Below are 19,111 nucleotides of genomic sequence, written 5' to 3'. Positions count from 1 at the left end.
GTAAAGGATGATTCTAGTAAGAATACGGCTAAGTCAATTTATTCCCAACTTGTTATCAAATTCCTCATCCTTCTTTATCCCCCACGTAATAGCTGGCCACTTGGCTTGCCTTCGGGAAGAATCCTGTCAGGTTCATTCAGCTAAAAATGTCTCCTACCCTCAAAAATTCTCTAGGATCCTGGCATAGTGCTCCCTGCCTGTACGTTCCCACTTTCCCAGGGTTTGGGAATTGAGCCTACTCTCTCTCCCCTACTTAAAAACCCTGCTGCAGAGGTCTTTAATAGTCTACCTTAGCACTTCAACAAGTACCAGAATAATTCTCTTTAAGCACGGAGTTCCTCAGTCTTCCAGGACTCACGGCTCCTTACCCTCACCCAGTGTATCACCCACACTTTGGTGTGGAGTTGGTCACCTCCTACAAGCCTCAGAAGACTGGGTCCACATGACCCAGGAGAACAGGCTGGTCAAGAAACAGAGAAGCCAGGGAGAGGGGCATTTATAGCCAGTCTGAGAAGCAAAGAAGTGTGCTGGAGCCCAGCTGGACCTCACCAATACTGGGAGTATACAGTTCTGATGCTCAGAGTCCCATCACATTTTCAACAGTACAGTAGGTTTGGGACTAGAGGGTCTTGAGGACTCCATGAGCTTGCCAGGATGCCAGCAGGCACTTCAGACATCTGTTCTGATTCTTAGCCACACAGTATACAAAACAAGAGAGCCCAAGGAGGGGTAGCTGTCTAGTGATCGATACGGGCTCTGACTGCTTAAAGAGGGAGGCAGAATAGATCCTAAGAGGTGAGGATGCCAACTCCAGTTTGTCCAAGCACACTAACACTCTGATTACCAGGTCTACTACTTCCAAAGAGAAAAGCCACAGCCCTGCCCAGTCCCACCCAGCCCCACCCATGCCCAAGGGTGGAGGAAGCAGAGTTCCCAGAATCAGCTGTTGGTAAGCACTTGCTGGGAACTGCCAGAGAGATAGCAGCTGTCCCCAAACAGCGTCAGGCCCAACTCAGGGGCTTAAGACCCTGTTTCTCAAACCTGAAGGTACTAGATTCTCAGCAACCAGACAGACAGAGCAGATCTGATTGACCTCCCTTCACAGACGAGAAAATATGCAACTTCAGTCTAGGTTACACAGCTAGCAATTAGACACCAATCAAAAGCTGGCCTCCTCGCTGCCCATCTGCAAGCAGGACTGCACTAGGCATCTTCATGCTGAGCGGGCAGATGCATCAACTGTTGCCCACAGGCCAGGCCCTGTACTGAACCCATGCAAGAACTGGCTCTGTCTGAATCAAAGCACACAAGGAGGGAAGAACGTGGCCAGGAGACCATGAACCCCGAAGTGACTCACAGTCAGAGGCAGCACTGCTACGCTGCAGGAGACGGCAAATCAAAACGCTGCTGTTTACCAGGTCAAAGACTCTGAAAACAACCAAGTATGGCCTATACGGGGTACTGGTGACCAGCCGAGAGGAGGAGCTGCTCCTGCCACTCATCCCATAGGTGGGAAAACAGGGCCCTGAAAAAGCAGTAGCCATGCCTAGGAACGGTGAAGTAACCTTCACTAAGAATAACCTACAGTCTCCTCACCTCTACTCATGTCCACGGGCTAGATGTGCACACAGGTGACAGGACACAAAGGAAAGGAGCCAGTGTGGCCAGAGAAACGCATCTAACAGGTTTCCGCCCTGCTCTGTGGAAGCGTCCCTCCAGTCTCCCTACTAATCCAGCGAGCGCGCTGCTATCCCAAAAGCCTGGCCCCAGTCACATGGGAGAGAGAGTATTAGAGCATGGCAGCTCAGGGCAGCTCTACCTGATCTGCTTCGTAACTTCACACCGAGGCAAGGATGGGAAGTACAACCATCCACTGGCCACCGGGCAAGCCCGCTTTCCTGCCCACAAGCGGGGTTATCTCTCAAAGGCACTAACACTCCAGCAGCAGGAAACAGGGATTGTCACCTCCATTCGCAGCCTCTGGGCTGGGACTTCCTGCTTTTGAAAAAGTGTACAAGTCAGCCAATGAGCAAAAGGACACAGGAGAAGTTGAAGTAACTTGCCTAAGGGTCAGAGGAAAGAGAAGTGCTCTGTTTTTATTTATTTATTTATTTATTTTTTATTTTTTTTGGTTTTTCGAGACAGGGTTTCTCTGTGGCTTTGGAGGCTGTCCTGGAACTCGCTTGGTAGTCCAGGCTGGTCTCAAACTCGCAGAGATCCGCCTGCCTCTGCCTCCCGAGTGCCGGGATTAAAGGCGTGCGCCAACGCCCGGCCTGTGCTCTGTTTTTAAAGACCACCTCTCCATCCCCTAAGGTTCATTCTTGTTTATCAAACTTCTACCTTTCGGGCAACTCCATCTTTAAAAAGCTGTTTCTCTGACTAATTCACAACAGTATTCTTGGTGGCACAGAGACAAAGGATGAAATGAGGACCCAGAGCTTGAGAAGAAATGAGTGACAGGCAAGTAACAGACCTCATGCTGTCCATTAAATGTTTCTGATTCGAACCCCCCACCCCCACCTTAGGGTGACTGTAGCCATGTTACTTGGTGCAGCCAACAAAATGCCACTACACAGTGCCACATCTGCCATAAATGGGCAGAAGCTTGAAGAGCCAAGATTCATCAGGCTATGTCTAAGTGGCCAAGGATATGAACTGGTCTACAATAATGATAACATGAAGTGGATATGAGATGTAAATGCGGAGTTAGAAAAAAAAAAAGGAAAAAAGACTTGCTTTAAGCCACTGAAGTCAGAACCACATCAAACCCTGATCTCTACCGAATGCATTGAGTCTCCAGCCACACTAGCAATCCTCTGGCCAGGACAGACTACCGAGTCAGTCAAAGCGGCAGGGACTGAGGGGTGGTCTGCTGAGGTCATGGTAGTTACGTATGGTGAGACACCTAGAAGCTGGGCCTTAGGGCACCTGCACTAAAGGCCTCCGTAGTTCTGCCTTGGACCAGGCTTTCTCAGTATGCTTAAGCTACTCCAGGAGGAAGGCATCATGTAAAGGAAAGGTGCCAACTCTCAGGCAGAGAGACCTGAGGGAAATCACCCCGACCTTTCTGGGCCACAGTTTTCTCATTTGTAAAATCAGTAGTTAATGTCTACCACATTGAGTTGTTTCCGGGATTAAACAATTAAAGTAAGGATGGGATAGGGGCTTGATAAATCTCCATAAATACTAAGTCTTACCAGACTCACCATTATGCCATGTAATAACTGTATGCTTGATCGTAAGTTCACTAGGTTTTAAACAAGCAAAGGGCTCTCAGGACTGGCATCCTGGCATTGTAGAAATTAATTCTGTTTAACTTCTCTGTTAAAGTTAAACAAGGTCAAATCCCTAGGCACATGGTGGCCCAGGGTAGGCCCCGGAAGTGGTTAAAAACCCAGGGCTTCCCTGCACCCTGGCCTCTGTAATTTCGCCTCATTTCTATAACCTGCAGGGCAGGCTCCTCCCCACCCACACAAAGCATGAGTTTCATCTCCCGTCACAAACATGGCAAGGGAGAAGTCCCTTACCTGTCCTCGGAGCCCAGCGAGCACAGTTACCCTAGTAAGCAGACCAGGGAGGGTCTTCCCAGGACAGCCAACCCTTCCCCCCTTCCATGCCTTTTCTTCTTGGAAACAGTCCCAAACCTCTGGAGGGTCAGTGGCTCAGACTGTTTGACTGGATGAAGCAACTAAGCTGAAGCTACTAAGCCTAGATCGTGCTCTTATCAATCAACACCACTGAGCACCTACGGCAGGCCCACCATGAAAGGATTACAGCTGGTCGGGAGGTGTAAGCCCAGAGGATGCCCCAGTCTCCGAAACACATTAGGGGGGTTCAAAGAGAGTCCAAAACTGTGGACAGGATGCAGAATGCAGAAAACGAGGCAGAAGGATCATGAATTCAAAGCAACCCTGGCTTACACAAGACCCTGACTCCAAAAAGAAAAAAATTCTCAGAGTGAGGATGCAGGCTTGGGAACAGCTGAGGGAGTGCCAGAGAGCAGAGGTCTGGGCTTCATTCTAAGGGTTCCTGGGCCAAGGAGTTTTGAAACGAGGGGTGTCTCCTGCAACCTCTCTGAGTTGTTAGAATATGGGGCCCCAGATTTCCTCTCATAAATAAGGAAGCACTCAGCAGGCACCAACTTCTACTCAGAAGTCAAGGGGCTGTGTGGAAACTGTCCAGTGTTTGCCACAGCTGGGAACACACCTGCTACCGGCTCCAACCCAACGACCTGCACACACTGCCCAACACACCTCGATGTCCCCAAACACCAGCGTCCTGAGACAGCCATTAAGTGTTCACCGTGGCTCTGCAATCAGGTCCAGGCAAGCACTGGCTGAGAACACTGAGTTCTGAGAATACCGAACGCCTCTCACCAGGGAACGAGTTTCAGTCCTCTAGACAGCAGTTTCTGTGGTCCAGGGGCCCGAGGTCCCCGGACGCACACTCTCCCCACCCTCCGCACTGGACGCCCAACAGGGAAGGGAATGGGGTTGCTACAACCTGGGCCGAGTCAAGGTACAGCCAAAACCAAAACTTGGCCAAAGCTCGGCTAGGTCAGGGGTCGGGCTGTGCTCCCAAACACAGTCTCTAGCGACCGGCACCGAGACGCCGGGGTCACCACCTCCACAAACTCCGGAGGCTCCACAGCCTGGGACCCGGAGGCTGGGAGCACACGCGGGGTGGGTGGGGGCTGGGCGGCCGAACCCTCACTCGGGACTCGAGCTGGAGAAGGCGCCCTCCGCTGGGCTCACAGGTGCGGACCGGCCGAGCCCCAGGCGGCGGCAGGGTGCAGCCACACCTTCCGGGGCGCCCGCCGCGCCTCCCACTCCACACAGCGCCCGGGTTCGGCTCAGCGGGGTCCCCGGCCGCGGCCTCCGGAGCTCGCGGGCGGTCTCTGCGAGACAAAGCCCGCGCGCCGCCCGCGGGGCCGCCCCCCGCTCGGGAAGGGAGTCCCGGGGCCGAGCGGGCACGCGGGGAACAGCCGCCGTCCCGAGAGGGACGCTCACGAGGGCCGGCCCGAGACAATGAGGGCAGGCCCGACGCTGCAGCGGGGCCGCGCGCTCTACTTACCCGGGCGCGGCGGCAGCGGCGGCGGCGGCGGCGGCGGCACGGCCCGGTCGGCCGAGGAAGTTAGAGCAAGTTCGGCGGCGTAGAGCGGGAGGGCGCGACTCGGGCCGTCCGAGCGGCGGGGGCGGGGCGCGGAGGGGCGGGGCCGCGGCGGAGAAAGAGGCGCAGCTTCCCTACGCCGCTCGGCCGCCCCACGCGTCTGGCCCCACCTAGGCCCCGCCCCCGCCGCCTGCTCCTCCCCCACGCAGGCACCGCCCGCCCCCGGAGCTTGCTCCACCCCCCACGCAGGCACCGCCCCATCATTCGCTCCTCCTCCACGCCCGGCCGGGCTCCCGCCGCTCGCCCCGCCCCCTCTGCCATCAACCCACACCCCTCCCACATTGCTCTCCCCGCCCTCTCTACGCCCTGCCTGTGCCCCGCCCCGCGGATCGTCTAGCCCCGCCTCCACGGCTCACCCCGCCCTGAAGGCTGCCTGCCTTGGGTAGTGAAGCCGAGTGCTGGCCCGCCCCTTTGTCCGGCTCTGGGCGGTGCCCCAAGCGGGTTTTACCCGGCTCCGCCCTCTCAGTGGCGGAGTTGTGATGTGCAAATGCCCCTTCGGCCTTAGCCTCTGACCGTCCCGGAGCTGAGGCCGTGGGGGAAATGCGGGTTGCAAGATGCGTTGTCTCAAGGGATGCTCGGGGTGATGAGAGGTGGAAGAAGATTAGGAAAACGTCTGGTTTTAAGATGGAAGGCGTTCCTGCCCAGCCTTGAAAGCCAGAGGAGGGGGTAGTCCTCTAGAAAGAGGTGGTAGAGATTTCTTTACAGCCTTCCAGTTTCGGTGCTAAAAATACCAAGCTTCCTTTGGATAGCCTGCTGAGATTTGTTCATCTCCTTTGTGCTGAAGAGATGGCTGGGCTAATTCTTGGAAGTGGAAGGCCACGAGGACAGGCAGGTAGATGTATAATGGTATCCACACCGCTGTGATGAAAAGCACGACCTCGTCCCAGCGTCTGCCTGCCTATCTATAGAGCAAGGCACAACCTTTGTGCCTTTTTAGTAAACTCAGGGAGGTTTGGGAGAGCTGAGGGCCAGGTCTGCTCCTCGTGGGCAACCAAAGAGGCCTGAGCCTGGAACCATGTTTTTACACACCCAGCCAACAGGTTAAGCTCATTGTAAAGGGAAAACTCGAGAAACGGGGAGAGTGTTCCTTTCCACAGCTTGTAGTTATTAGCAAGGGGGGTTCAGCCTGTCTCTGAAATACCCCCAGACAGTTCAAGGAACTCCCTGGCAAGCAAACCTGTCCACTGTGTCACCTCTAGCTGATCAAAATGTATGATTAGGTGTCTGTTGTGAGAGCACTGGGCTTTGTGTTTATGCTGGGGGCGCTACAGCTGGGACCTCGCCCTCCACACAGTTGCTCTGAGTGGAAAAAACAGGTAATTTCAAGTTGAAATCAATGCTGAGACAAAGACACGGGCCTGGGGTGAGAGTAAGAGCATAGTCAGGAAAGGTGAGAAGGTGACATTGAACTTGAAAGCCAAAGAATGAGGTTAGTGGTCCAGAAGGTACAGATTGGGAGCGGTAGGTGCCAGTGCCCTGAAAAGGCCACGTGCTGGGGGTGTCAAGGAGCCGAAAGAAAATTGGATAGCTATGGTTGGAAGCCTGGGTGTAAAGTTCTGGGAATGAGGAGAGACCGTGACACACAGGGCCTGTGGGCCTTGTCAAAGGATGGACCCTTTTTCTTAAGCCATTGAAAGGTTTATGGGAAAGACTAGCATTCTAATTTGCTGCTGTGGGAGGAGTCAATTTAGTAGCTGTCAGGCAAAAGTTCAAAGCAGGGACTCAATGAAACTTTTGCCCTAATCTGAGCCAAGTGTGAGGACGGTGTAAACTAAGAGGCAGATGTGTTCAGATGAACAGTTGTGAGATACTGTCTCGGATGTAAGGCCAGTAAGAAGGGTGTAGGGGGAGGAAATGTAGAAGGACAGGGGTAGTGTCTCCCAGTGAGTGGGAAACAGTGCCTCATTTATTGAGTGGGGTGGCCTGAAGGAAAACGACCTCTTTCAGAAGGACCGTTAACAGTCTTGTTTGAGCCATACCGCCTTGAAGATGCCTGTTAGACATCCAGGGCACAGAAAGGTCTGGGGTGAGGGTGTATTTGGGGGATCATCGGATGGTAAAGACCATGGGAGCTGAGAAGAGCGCCTAAAGGTAGATAGAGAAGAAAATGGAAGCTCAGGAAGTGAGAAAGGAACACAGGAAGATGCTGGCGCCTGGCCCCTGCTCTCTTAGCACTTGCAAAATAAAGATGCTCCTTAGTACCAACAGCTGGACATCTGGTCTGTCTTTTCCTGATACCTCGGAGTTGCCTGTGGCGTGGGCGCCGCAGAAAGACAGGCTGGGAGGCCAGAGGAGAACAGAGGATGCTATATGCCTATGACCAGGAGTGAGAAACCTATTTCCAGAAAGGAATTAGCTGTGTTAGATGCTGCTTAGGGCTCAGGTGAGGTAAGGTTAGCAGCATGAAGCACTGGTTAAAGTGCTGAGGGCAGTATTCCTGGTATAGTGGGGTGGAAGCCAGATGGCAATAGGCCTATTACACAAATAACTCATTAGGAAACAGAGAACCATGAATGATCTCACTAAGGACTTGGCACACTGAAGGCTTTGGTGGAGATGGTTAGATATCTCTGCCTTTGCCTTCCATAGAATAATTTCTGATTCTATCTGGCCATTTACATGGCTTCCCTGAATAAAGGCAAATGTTTCTACTATCTATGCTCATATGGCTCAGATCAACCAATAAAAAGTGGAAGGGTGCTGGGCATTGGTGGCACACACCTTTAATCCCAGCACTCGGGAGGCAGAGGCAGTCGGATCTCTGTGAGTTCTAGGCCAGCCTGGTCTACAAAGCTACACAGAGAAACCCTGTCTCTAAAAAAAAAAAAAAAAAAAAAAAAAAGGAGAAGGGTCTGTGTGCATATTCTAAACTGGCTTTGGGGAAGCAATGTGCCTTCCTTGGCCAGCATTCTTTCCAGGAACATGCTGATGAAATCCATGACTCCTATAGCCATGTGTGTTGAGAATGTCGATGAAACAAATTAGGATAAATGGATTGCCAAGGTCTAGGAAGTCACCTATTCTGAACTATCTACCTATTGACTACATAGAGGAAAGGAAAAAAATTATATTTTTCACATTTACTTCCTACTTTCTACTGCTTGTGTATCCATTTACATTTATTTATCTATTTTGAGAAAACGTCTCTATAGCCCTTACTGTCCTTAAACTTGATATGTAGATCAGACTGGCCTCAAACTCAACTGTGCCCTCCTAGTGCTAGGGTTAGAGACACAGGCAGCCCACTATTTCTAACTTTAATTTGTGTTAGCCTATTGGGGTGGAGGAAACTACAGCAGGTTTGTACAATGATGAGAGTGATCTAGGAGGAAGGACGAGTGATGATTCTGACCAGCAGATGAGCAGAGGTGGGGTATAGACACTCCTGGAGGGGTATGAAGGAGAGGGAGGGAGGCAACAAAGATGTTTCCAGCAAGGGGGGATATTTATTTCTCACCTGATGATTCCCTGGTTGTGAAGAAGGTTGTGTGTGTAGGACAAGATGGGAAGAGAGTGAAACCAACTCTGTGAACCAAGAGCTGGGTAATGTTAGCTCCTGCAGACCGAGCAGCCTCTAGGGACACTTCTCTCTGGGCCAGTTTGCCACAGCGCTGCAAGATGAAAAGAGGGTAGGGTATGCATAAAGTAAGCATGGCACACCCCACCCTCAGTAGACCTCAATGGACGGGGAGACCCGACACTTATCTCCTAGCCTCAAGTACCTTATGAGATTCTTATAGCAGCATGGCATAGCTTTCCATAGCCCAGAGGAGTGTGTGTGTGTGTGTGTGTGTGTGTGTCTTTTATTTTCACTTATTAAAAACAAAGGAATTAGAATGAAGGTTGCCCTGTGTGGTAAAAGGGTTGTACAGTACTTAGTGATTGAGTTTGCGTCTGGTAAAAGGGTTATATAGTGATTTACTTTGCAAGCTAGCCCTTCAGTCTATAATTGCCTAGACCATGGCTGAATTATAGTGTAGACTACAAGCTTGACATGGATTACAGGGACACAAAACAGAACTGGAAAGAAGAAAGCAAGGAAGCTGAGAGTTTTCCTCTCTTGTCCTTGCTATAAATAAAACTTGGCGTAGAACTTGGTCTTGGTCTTTCTCTGATTTCTTCTTCAGTGCCCTGTCATGAGGCTGCTGTGGCCATCCTGGACCTACTTTACAGAACCTGTGTGTGCACAAGCAGGGATGGGCTGGTGGTGCCCTGGATTGAAGAGTCTTTGTGGTCAGCTCTCCTAATTCATAACTTCTTAACCTTAAGCAAACTGTGTCACATCTCTGAGCCCTAGTGTTCTTCCCTATAAGATCAAGACCACAGAAATGTCTACCTTATAATCTCAATATACAAAGTGACCAGGGCTAAAGGTATAGTTCAGTGGTAGAATACTTGCCTACCATGCATGAAACCCCGAGTTTAATCCCCAACACTACCACAAAGTTTGCAAAGCTTTGAAAAATATTGGGGAAGCTACAAAGAAATCTTTTGCCTGTAAATGATGTCTTATTAGAAGCAAACTCCTATGTCTAGTCACAATACTGAAGACTTTTTGGTGGCAAACATGAAGACCACACTTAAACTACATTAGACAAATAAATACACATGGAAGATGTAATTTTCAGGCTAATGACATCAATGGAAGAGTTTGAAACCAGAATTACTTTAGAAATTCAAGGTGAATGATCTTGGGGATGGTATGAATAAATCCAAGAAAGAATTATAACCCAGCCAGCTCTGGTCACATGCCCACTCTTGAACCAATCACTGTAAATTAGATGGGTTAGTATAATTAAACAAGGCCTTGTCCTCTGTCCAAACCAATGGTGCCTGGCACGGGGGCTATGCCATGAAAAGGAGTGGTGTACACAGGACATACATCATAGTTGCTGGTAGAGTCTGGTCTACCAGATATCCTGAGGTCCTGGACACTGACTGAAAAGTTTTAGACCAAACAGTAACACAGTCACATTTGTGCTTTCAGAAGCCCTCTACGGCTGAAGTAGGAAGAGCAGCTCACAAGGAAACAAAACTGCAAACAGATGGAAACTATTGCAGGGGTTTAGGAGAAAGACAAGAGAAGTGGAAACAAATGGGTAGATTCAGAATGCATTTAGGAGACAGAACTAATAGAGACCATTTGGGTAGGAAAGTAAATATTCTTCTGCATGGACAGCGGCACTAGTTAGTAGGTAACTGTGTATTTCTCTCTCTCCTCTCCGTCCCCCCTCCCTATGGTGTGTGTGTGTGTGTGTGTGTGTGTGTGTGTGTGTGTGTGTGTGTGTGTGTGTGTGTTGAGAAGTGATGGCTTAGACCTCTTCCATTTGAAGTGCTCCTTGAACAGAGGAAAGCAGTCCATTGCTCTATAATTTAGAAAAGATACCTCAGCAGATCTATAAATGTGGGAGTACCTGTGTCTTAAGGTTTTCATTGCTGTGAAGAGACACCATGACCCTAGCAATTTTTGTTGTTTGTTTGTTTTTGTTTTAGTTTTTTGAGACACAGTTTCTCTGTGTAATAGCTCTACAGCTCTGGCTGTCCTGGAATTTGCTCTGTAGACCAGGCTGGCCTTGAACTCACAGAGTTCCTCCTGCCTCTGCCTCCCAAGTGCTGGGATTAAAGGCGTGCACCACCAATGCCCCTTGACATGGCAAGTCTTTTTTCTTTTTTTTCTTTTTGAGACAGGGTTTCTCTGTGAGGATACCAGACCTTGAGCAGAAACCCACTTCCCGCCGGGCGTTGGTGGCGCACGCCTTTAATCCCAGCACTCGGGAGGCAGAGGCAGGCGGATCTCTGTGAGTTCGAGGCTAGGCTGGACCGACAGCCTCGAAAACAATACAGAGAAACCCTGTCTCGTAAAAACCAAAAAAAAAAAAAAAAAGAAACCCACTTCCCCTTCGGCCTGGGAGCAGGCAGCTGTGAGATAATGTTTACTGAAAACATGTTTACTGAAAACAATTCAGTGCTATAAAGCTCTTGATAGGGCTCAGATAAGGGCTCTCTCACTGAAAAACCATGACTTTGATCCCCCCTAAGGCTAGATGCTTCTTCCTGCTCCCTGAAGTTTCTCCCGGATTCTGGGGCCAGAGATAAAACCACCAGCCAGGGAGGGTGAGAAGTCTGTAAGAGCTGTGAGAGGTGTGTGAGAGCTCAGTTGGAGAATTGTGTGTGTATGGATGGCAGAAGTCCTTAAAAAGGGAAGTGTTTTTTCTTGGGGAGTTCTCCTAAGCCGACTTGGGGAGATAAAGTTTTCTTAAAGCAACCGACCGGTCTCTGTGTCATCTATCCCGACCACCTCGCTACATTCTCGGATGCAGGCTGCTCAGCAGGTGCGACATTTCTCTGTATTGTTTTGGAGGCTGTCCTGGAACTAGCTCTGTAGACCATGCTGGCCAGGAACTCACAGAGATCCTCCTGCCTCTGCCTCCCGAATGCTGGGATTAAAGGCATTTGCCACCAATGCCTGGCTTGACCACAGCAAGTCTTATAAAGGAAACATTTAACTGGGGTGTGTCACCGTTGCAGAGGTTCAGTCCATTAGGATCATAAAGGGGAGCGTGGAAGTGTGCAGGCAGACATGGTGCTGTTGCTGACAGTCCTTACATCTCGACTCAGAGGCAACAAAAGTCAGCTGTCACACTCAGAGAAGCTTGAGCAAAAGACACATCAAAGCCCACCTCCACAGTGACACACTTCCTCCAACAAGGCCGCATCTCCTAATAGTTCCACTCCCTTTGGGGGACATTTTCTTTGAAACCACGACATGTGTGTATATGTCTGCATATGTGTAGGTACCTGTATGTATGTACATGTGTTATGTTTGATGCTGGAGGACAACCCTGCGTATTGTTTTTATTGAGATGCAACCCACCTTTTTTTGAAATGGGGTCCTTCATTGACTCTTTGGGTCCCTGCTTAGGCAAGCCCCGGATATTAACTTGTCTCTGCCTCCCTAGCACTAGGATTATAAACCTCTGCCACCATGTCTAGGGGTCTCCCCAGACCCAGAGCTGTTCTTCCTTCTTGTAATAATGACTCAGCAACTAACTAAATAGCTTTTGTGACTGGTGGTCACTGCAGTTGTTAAAAACAACTCTTTGATGACGCAGTGAGACATCTAAAAGTAAACAGAACGGAGCTGCTGAACATGTCTGCAATGTCACTCTGGTTATAGATCAGCCGAGCTGATCTGTTCTGGCCCTGGACAATGGGCTGACTTCATCCTCAGAGTCAGCTCCAGGCCATAAACTGACTACTTCAGCTCTACCTTCTCAGTTCAAAGGAGAACGAGAAACAAAACAAAACAAAACAAAACAAAACAAACCAGGGCTACTCCTGTCTCGGGAAAGCAGGAATTCCCACAGAAAGCCCCAGACAGCTACTTGCGTGTCATTGACCAATACTGGTTATGGCAAGACCCTGTCTCAAAACACAACAGATGTCCATGAAAAGGGAGAAGGATCAGTGACAAAATCTAGACTACATAGAGAAATGAGGGAGGTCCAGGGGAAGAGGAAGAGTGGCTGTGGAGGTAGGAAGGGAGCCGGGAGGATGATCAGTATGAAAGGCACGAGGAAATGAGGTTTTGGGGAAGATAAGACAAGCTGCTAAGGGCGTGGTGACTGGGGTGGGTGACAGCTGTTTCAGTGGAGTAGGTGATCCAACGTGTTGGGGTCAGAGGGAAGACCCAACTATCACCAGTCATGATGCAATCAGCAAGAGCAGGTTTTTTTTTTTTTTTTTTGGTTTTTTGAGACAGGGTTTCTCTGTATTGTTTTGGAGGCTGTCCTGGAACTCACTCTGTAGACCAGGCTGGCCTTGAACTCACAGAGATCCACCTGCCTCTGCCTCCCGAGTGCTGGGATTAAAGGCGTGCGCCAAGGTTTTTTTTTTTTAATACCACATGCCTGTGGCGTCCCACACACCTGTATAAAATGGTGATGACGACCTGAGAGGGACCATGTGGAAACTCCTTTTAAGCACAGCTACAGGAATTGTAAAAGTGATGTGACCATTCTACTTAGGATTGACTTATACAAGTGACAATCATATTAGTACATTTCTGAATGGTTAGGGCTAGCTGGGTTGGGCTGAGGCTATAGTGTTTCTGTTCTGTGACAAGTCTGGACAAGGCCTGGGGCGTTGTCCTTTTTTTTTTTTTTTTGTTATCGCCTGTGGAATGGGCAGGGGTTTGGCCCAGGCCTAGTACTTATAGGAACTGAGGCCTAGTTCTTAACTGATATTTGCCTGGCCCTCTCTTTAAGCCAGTTAACAGTGGGTAACACAAGAGACATTCGCTAGAAACTGAGGAAGGGAAAATGTGTTTTGAAAAGTGAAGGGGCAGCCGGGCGTTGGTGGCACACACCTTTAATCCCAGCACTCGGGAGGCAGAGGCAGGCGGATCTCTGTGAGTTCGAGGCCAGCCTGGTCTACAGAGCCAGTTCCAGGACAGCCTCCAAAGCCACAGAGAAACCCTGTCTCGAAAAACAAAAAAACAAACAAACAAACAAAAAAGAATGACTCCTGCGGGCCGGAGAGATGGCTCAGAGGATAAGAGCACAGCCTGCTCTTCCAGAGGTCCTGAGTTCAGTTCCCAGCAACCACAAGGTGGCTCACAACCATCTGTAATGAAATCTGGTGCCCTCTTCTGGCCTGCGGGCATACAGACATATGCTGTATACATAATAAATAAATGTTAGAAAAAAAAAGAGGAAGAATGACTCCTTCAAGGTCGTTTGCTGCTGTTTTTCTGCCTGAGTCAGAAAGCAGCCGCTTTAACTTTTCTTGTCACTTGAAAAAGGAACTCCATGAAAACAGGTGTTTGGTGGTGGTTTGTGTCTGATCTGGAAGGGGAGCCCCTGCTGTGTGAGAATCCCCTTCAAAAAGAAGGTCATGAATGTGTGTAAATGATGAAGGGAGGAGGCAGAAGAGGAGGGTGGAGAGTGTGGGGAAAGACTCAGGATGCTTCTGGAAAAGGTAGGAAGGGGTAGGATTGTGAATACGAGGGTAGCCACAGATTGGAAGACTGCCGGGCTTTCCTGGAGCCCAGAGGAAGGGACCGGGGTGAGGACGCAGATGACAGTGGTTAGGTTCCTGGAAGGTAGAGGAGGAGTGATCATCCACTGAGGGTAGGCGATCAAATCCAAGCATATCAGAGAAACTGAGGCAAGAAAGAGATACACTTCTGAGAACAGACAGGCAAGAAGGTTTAGGGAAGGCGTATGAGCCTGGCTGAGATGAATACTTGGATCCAGAGTAGCAATCATCCCAGGCCATGTGGCCTGCTCAACCAGCCATCAGCAACTGGTGTCAGCACGACTTCAGAGAGCATGGGCAGTAGAGGCTAACCAAAGTTTGGGGTTTGCCAAAAGGGTGTGACAGAAAAACAAAAGAACAGTCCCAGCATGGTTCTTGTGTTTAAACTCAGTCCTTCTACTTACATGGCAAGCATTTTGCTAATTTAGCTATTCCCAGGCTGCCCAGTCCACATGAGTATTGACTAGTGGGAAGAAGGATTAGCAGTAGGGGCTGGGAGACTGGGAGGAAAGGAGTGGGGTGTGGCTGGAGGATGCTCAGTATGGTGAGAGGAGGCTGAGGTCAGGCAGAGGCTGGCATCCATGGCAGAGGATGACCACGAAGAGTAGGAGGGGAGGTCAGTGGTGCTGGGATGAGGAGGTACCACCAAGAGGTTGGCCTGAGTGGCAGTTAGCTCACCAGTGCATGCAGATGGCAGCTGCCAAGGGTCAACAGTTTCGATGGCCCTTCCACTCCCAGATCAGTTTTGAATTGGTGTTGCCTTTCTTAAAATAAGAGTCCCTGAAGAAAATGAGAACAAAGGCGAAATTTGTTTCTTAACCTGTCATACAGTGCCTACCCTACTTATTCTAGAATGGTCTTAAAACAAAAACACAAAACTAACAAACATTCAAGCACCTCTTTTTTTTTCTTCCAAGACCTCTTTTTTTTCCTTCCATGTAATAGTCCTGGCTGCCCTGGAACTTGCTTTTTAGTCCAGGCTGGCCTCAAACTAACAGAGATCCACCATCGTCTGCCTCCTGAGGGTTAGGATAGCCCGGCTACTCCAAGTACTTCTCATCCCATCTGCAAACTATGGGTAGGGGAAAGCAGAAGGTTGCTCATTAGGCAGTCTCTCAGTATACTTCCAGGCCTGTCTTCGACTCAGCTGTAATGTACCTCAAATGAAGAACATGGTTTAAAACATCAACAACAAAATGACAGAGAAGATCACATAAAAACATCGTAGGGAGATAGGTCAGAAAGGTTAAAAAGGAAGGAGTTAGACTTCCTGTCTAAGTCCCAGTTGTGATCCTGAAAGGCTGCTCTCATTCAAGGCTGAGTCCTGTGTGTCCACTCATGGAACTATGGGATATTGTCAGATGTGAGAGGCACTGGACAGCGTAAAGCACGCTACACTTCTAACAGTCTCGTGTGTTAGGACTGTGTCAGTAGGCTAAACGTGGAGAGGAGGCTCTGAGGAGTCACCCGGTCCACAAGTGGTGGAACCAGGACTGCCAACTCCAAGTCTGGAGTAAAGTCCCCTCAGCCTCAGCCTCAGCCATTTGAAGAGCTCCGTATTCAGACCCTGCTGGAAGGAGAGGCCCAGGAAGCACCCCTGCTCTCACCCTAGAGGGGAAGGAGGCTCACCCTGAATCGATCCCAGCTAGGAAGGGTACAGAAGGATGTTCCAGACATCACAGGAGTCTTCTGTCCCTTCACAAATAGGGGGTGGGGCATAGCTGGTCTCTTGGGACAATCCCTTAGGGAGCAAGAGATGGCAGTATCAGATTTCTTGTGTGCACACTGCCACCTAGAGGCCATTCACCAAATCTCTATATTTATCAGAAGAGAGAGAGAGAGAGAGAGGAGAGAGAGAGAGAGAGAGAGAGAGAGAGAGAGAGAGAGAGAGAGAGAGAGAGAGAGAGAGAGAGAGAGAGAGAGGAGAGAGAGAGAGAGCACTTTCACAGGAGAGAGAGAGAGAAAGGTCTTCACAGTATGTGCGTTTTTCTGGCACTGTTGATGTCTCCTGTTCCCAAGAGTCACTTTCTGGCTTTCTGTTCTGCTTATCCACTCAGACCACAGCTCCTCCCTGTCCCTGGGCACGTTACTCTTCCCAGATGCAGCAGGAAGCTCCACACCCCTCTCCACATGCTGTCTGTGCTCTCCTGTTCCTGTGTGCTTAGGTAACTTCTATGAACCTGACCAGGCTGTGTCTCCTGTTGACAGACTTGTTCTCTTCCCCACCATATGCTATCCTCTTCCTCTATCTTTAGAACAAAAACGTGATCACCCCTCTCTCTCTGTTACCAAATATGAACATCTTCCTGTGTTCTACAAAGGCCGACCAGGCCTGGCCTCAGAAGGGGTTGCAGCAACCACATTCTGACTGCAAGTCTCCCTCACATTCTGTGACCCAGGGCCAACACCTCCCGGGTAGTGAGAGACCTAAAGCTTGAATTTGGTCACTCACTTGGAGTCATGGTGGGAGAAGGAAGCACTCCACCCAGGTCTCTGCTCCAGTCACCACTGCCACTCAGCTCCACCCACTCACTGGCTGCTGGGTGATGCTACAAAGCCTCGTTGACACACTGCCCATCAGCTAATGGGGTCAGTGAGGCCTCATAGTTCCTTTCTTTCTCCACCCAGTGCTACCCCTCTTCCTTCCTACACACACACACACACACACACACACACACAAACACATACACCATACACACAAACAGATATACACACACACAGATGCACACACACACATACACACATACACACACACCACACACCACACACACATACACACACATACACACACACCACACACATACACATACATACACACACACCACACACACACATACAAACACATACACCATACACACACAGATACACACACACACAGATACACACACACATGCACACACATACACACACACCACACACACATACACATACATACACACATACACACACACCACACACACATACACACATATACACATACAACACACACACCACACACACACACCACACACACACACACCACACACATACCACACACACAAACACATACACCATACACACAAACAGATATACACATACAGATGCACACACACATATACACACATACACACACATACACACACACCACACACACATACACACACACCACACACACACAGATACACACAGATACACACACACCACACACACATACACATACATACACACACACCACACACACATACACATACATACACACACACACCACACACACACACCCCACACCCCCCACACCACACACACACACACCACACTCACACCACACACATACCACACACACACCACACACACACCACACACACACCACACACATACACCACACACACACCACACACACAGATACACACAGATACACACACACCACACACACATACACATACATACACACACACCACACACACATACACATACATACACACACACACCACATACACACACACACACACCACACACACACACCACACTCACACCACACACACACACCACACTCACACCACACACACACCACACACACACCACACATACCACACACACACACAAACACACACACACACACGCACCACACACACATACACACACACAGAGATACACACACACACACAGAGATACACACACACACACTGGAGCAGCCTGTTTCCTGTATGTTTGGCCTTTGTACATGTTGTCACCTTTCCCCCTTCCCTCTGCCTGGGAGCTGGGGATATAGAAGCCTTCTGGAACAGCCCCTCAGCGAGGCCTTTGATAAGCAAACTTGGAAGGGTCAGGTCTAATGCTGTCCATGTTACGCACTCCCCGTTGCTACTTTGACATTGTTCGTCTCTGTTTTCACTGTTCCAGTAGCTTCTGGCCACATTCTCCCTTGAGATCATGCCAGACTTTGCCCATCACTTCCTCAGAGGGTCTTAGCTCTCTGCTCCCTGCTCTTGGGCATCTTTTTGTTTTGTTTTGTTTTGTTTTTTTTGTTTTTTTCGAGACAGGGTTTCTCTGTGGTTTTGGAGGCTGTCCTGGAACTAGCTCTTGTAGACCAGGCTGGTCTCGAACTCACAGAGATCTGCCTGCCTCTGCCTCCCAAGTGCTGGAATTGCTCTTGGGCATCTTAAAACAAGTGGTGATCCTCCGGTCAGTCTGAGGCATTTGTGTTCTTTCTTGGACAAACTGTTCTTTGTTGAGGATGACAGGTGAGGATAAAATTGTATGCCAGGCTGTCCTCAAACTTGCAGCAATCTATTTCCTCAGAGACCCAAGCGCTATGGTTAGACTACAGGCAGAAGCCACTGCTCCCATTGTTGGGTGGACTTTTTGTGTGGGTCTTGAAGATCACTGGCTAGCCTGTGAGCACCTGATATGAGGTCCAAGGTCCATCACAATTCCAGTCTCTGTAACCTGAGTGGAGAACATGTAACTTAGGACGTGTGTGTGTGTGTGCTAGAGGTCAATGTCTTCCTCAATTGTTGTCAACTTTTTCTTTTTGAGGGGAGGAGGACAGGCTTCTGGTGGTTTGCATGAGATGCACCCCCCAGTCTCCAGTTTCTGAACCCTTGTTCCTCAGTTGGCCCTGCTGTTTGGGTATGTTGAAAGAGGTGTGGCCTTGCTGGAGGAAGTATGTCATAGTAGATTCTCCCCTAGGCTCTTAGCCCTGATACCAATGTCAAGTATGGGATTCCATGTTGTAGATTGGGGTTTAAAGCCAATCAAAAAGTATTTGATTACTTCCGTAATGCCTGTGCTATTATTGCACCAGTGGGCATTATCCAGCTAGGCCAGTCATCACTGGGGCCCACAGGGTCTACTGACAGATAAAACTGATGATTACTTTTCTGGTCTGGTAGTGTGCATTGTACCCTTCCAGCACTATGAAAGCTAA

The 19,111-nt window shown here is 49.6% G+C and overlaps 1 protein-coding gene across 1 annotated transcript in view; it reads right to left on the bottom strand.

Annotated features, from left to right (window-relative positions):
* Positions 1–5,196, bottom strand: part of Tspan14 (tetraspanin 14) — a 57,031-nt gene extending 51,835 nt beyond the window's left edge. The window contains exon 1 of the mRNA XM_040747661.1: positions 5,074–5,196. The gene's annotated coding sequence lies outside the window, so the exon portion shown is untranslated. The remainder of the gene's footprint in view (positions 1–5,073) is intronic.
* Positions 5,197–19,111: the final 13,915 nt, after the last annotated feature.

The sequence above is a fragment of the Mesocricetus auratus genome, unplaced genomic scaffold, assembly GCF_017639785.1.
Source record: "Mesocricetus auratus isolate SY011 unplaced genomic scaffold, BCM_Maur_2.0 Super-Scaffold_100006, whole genome shotgun sequence".
Lineage (NCBI taxonomy): Eukaryota > Metazoa > Chordata > Mammalia > Rodentia > Cricetidae > Mesocricetus > Mesocricetus auratus.
The sequence above is the reverse complement of the archived record's forward strand: the minus strand, read 5'-3'. Positions and strand labels throughout refer to the sequence as shown.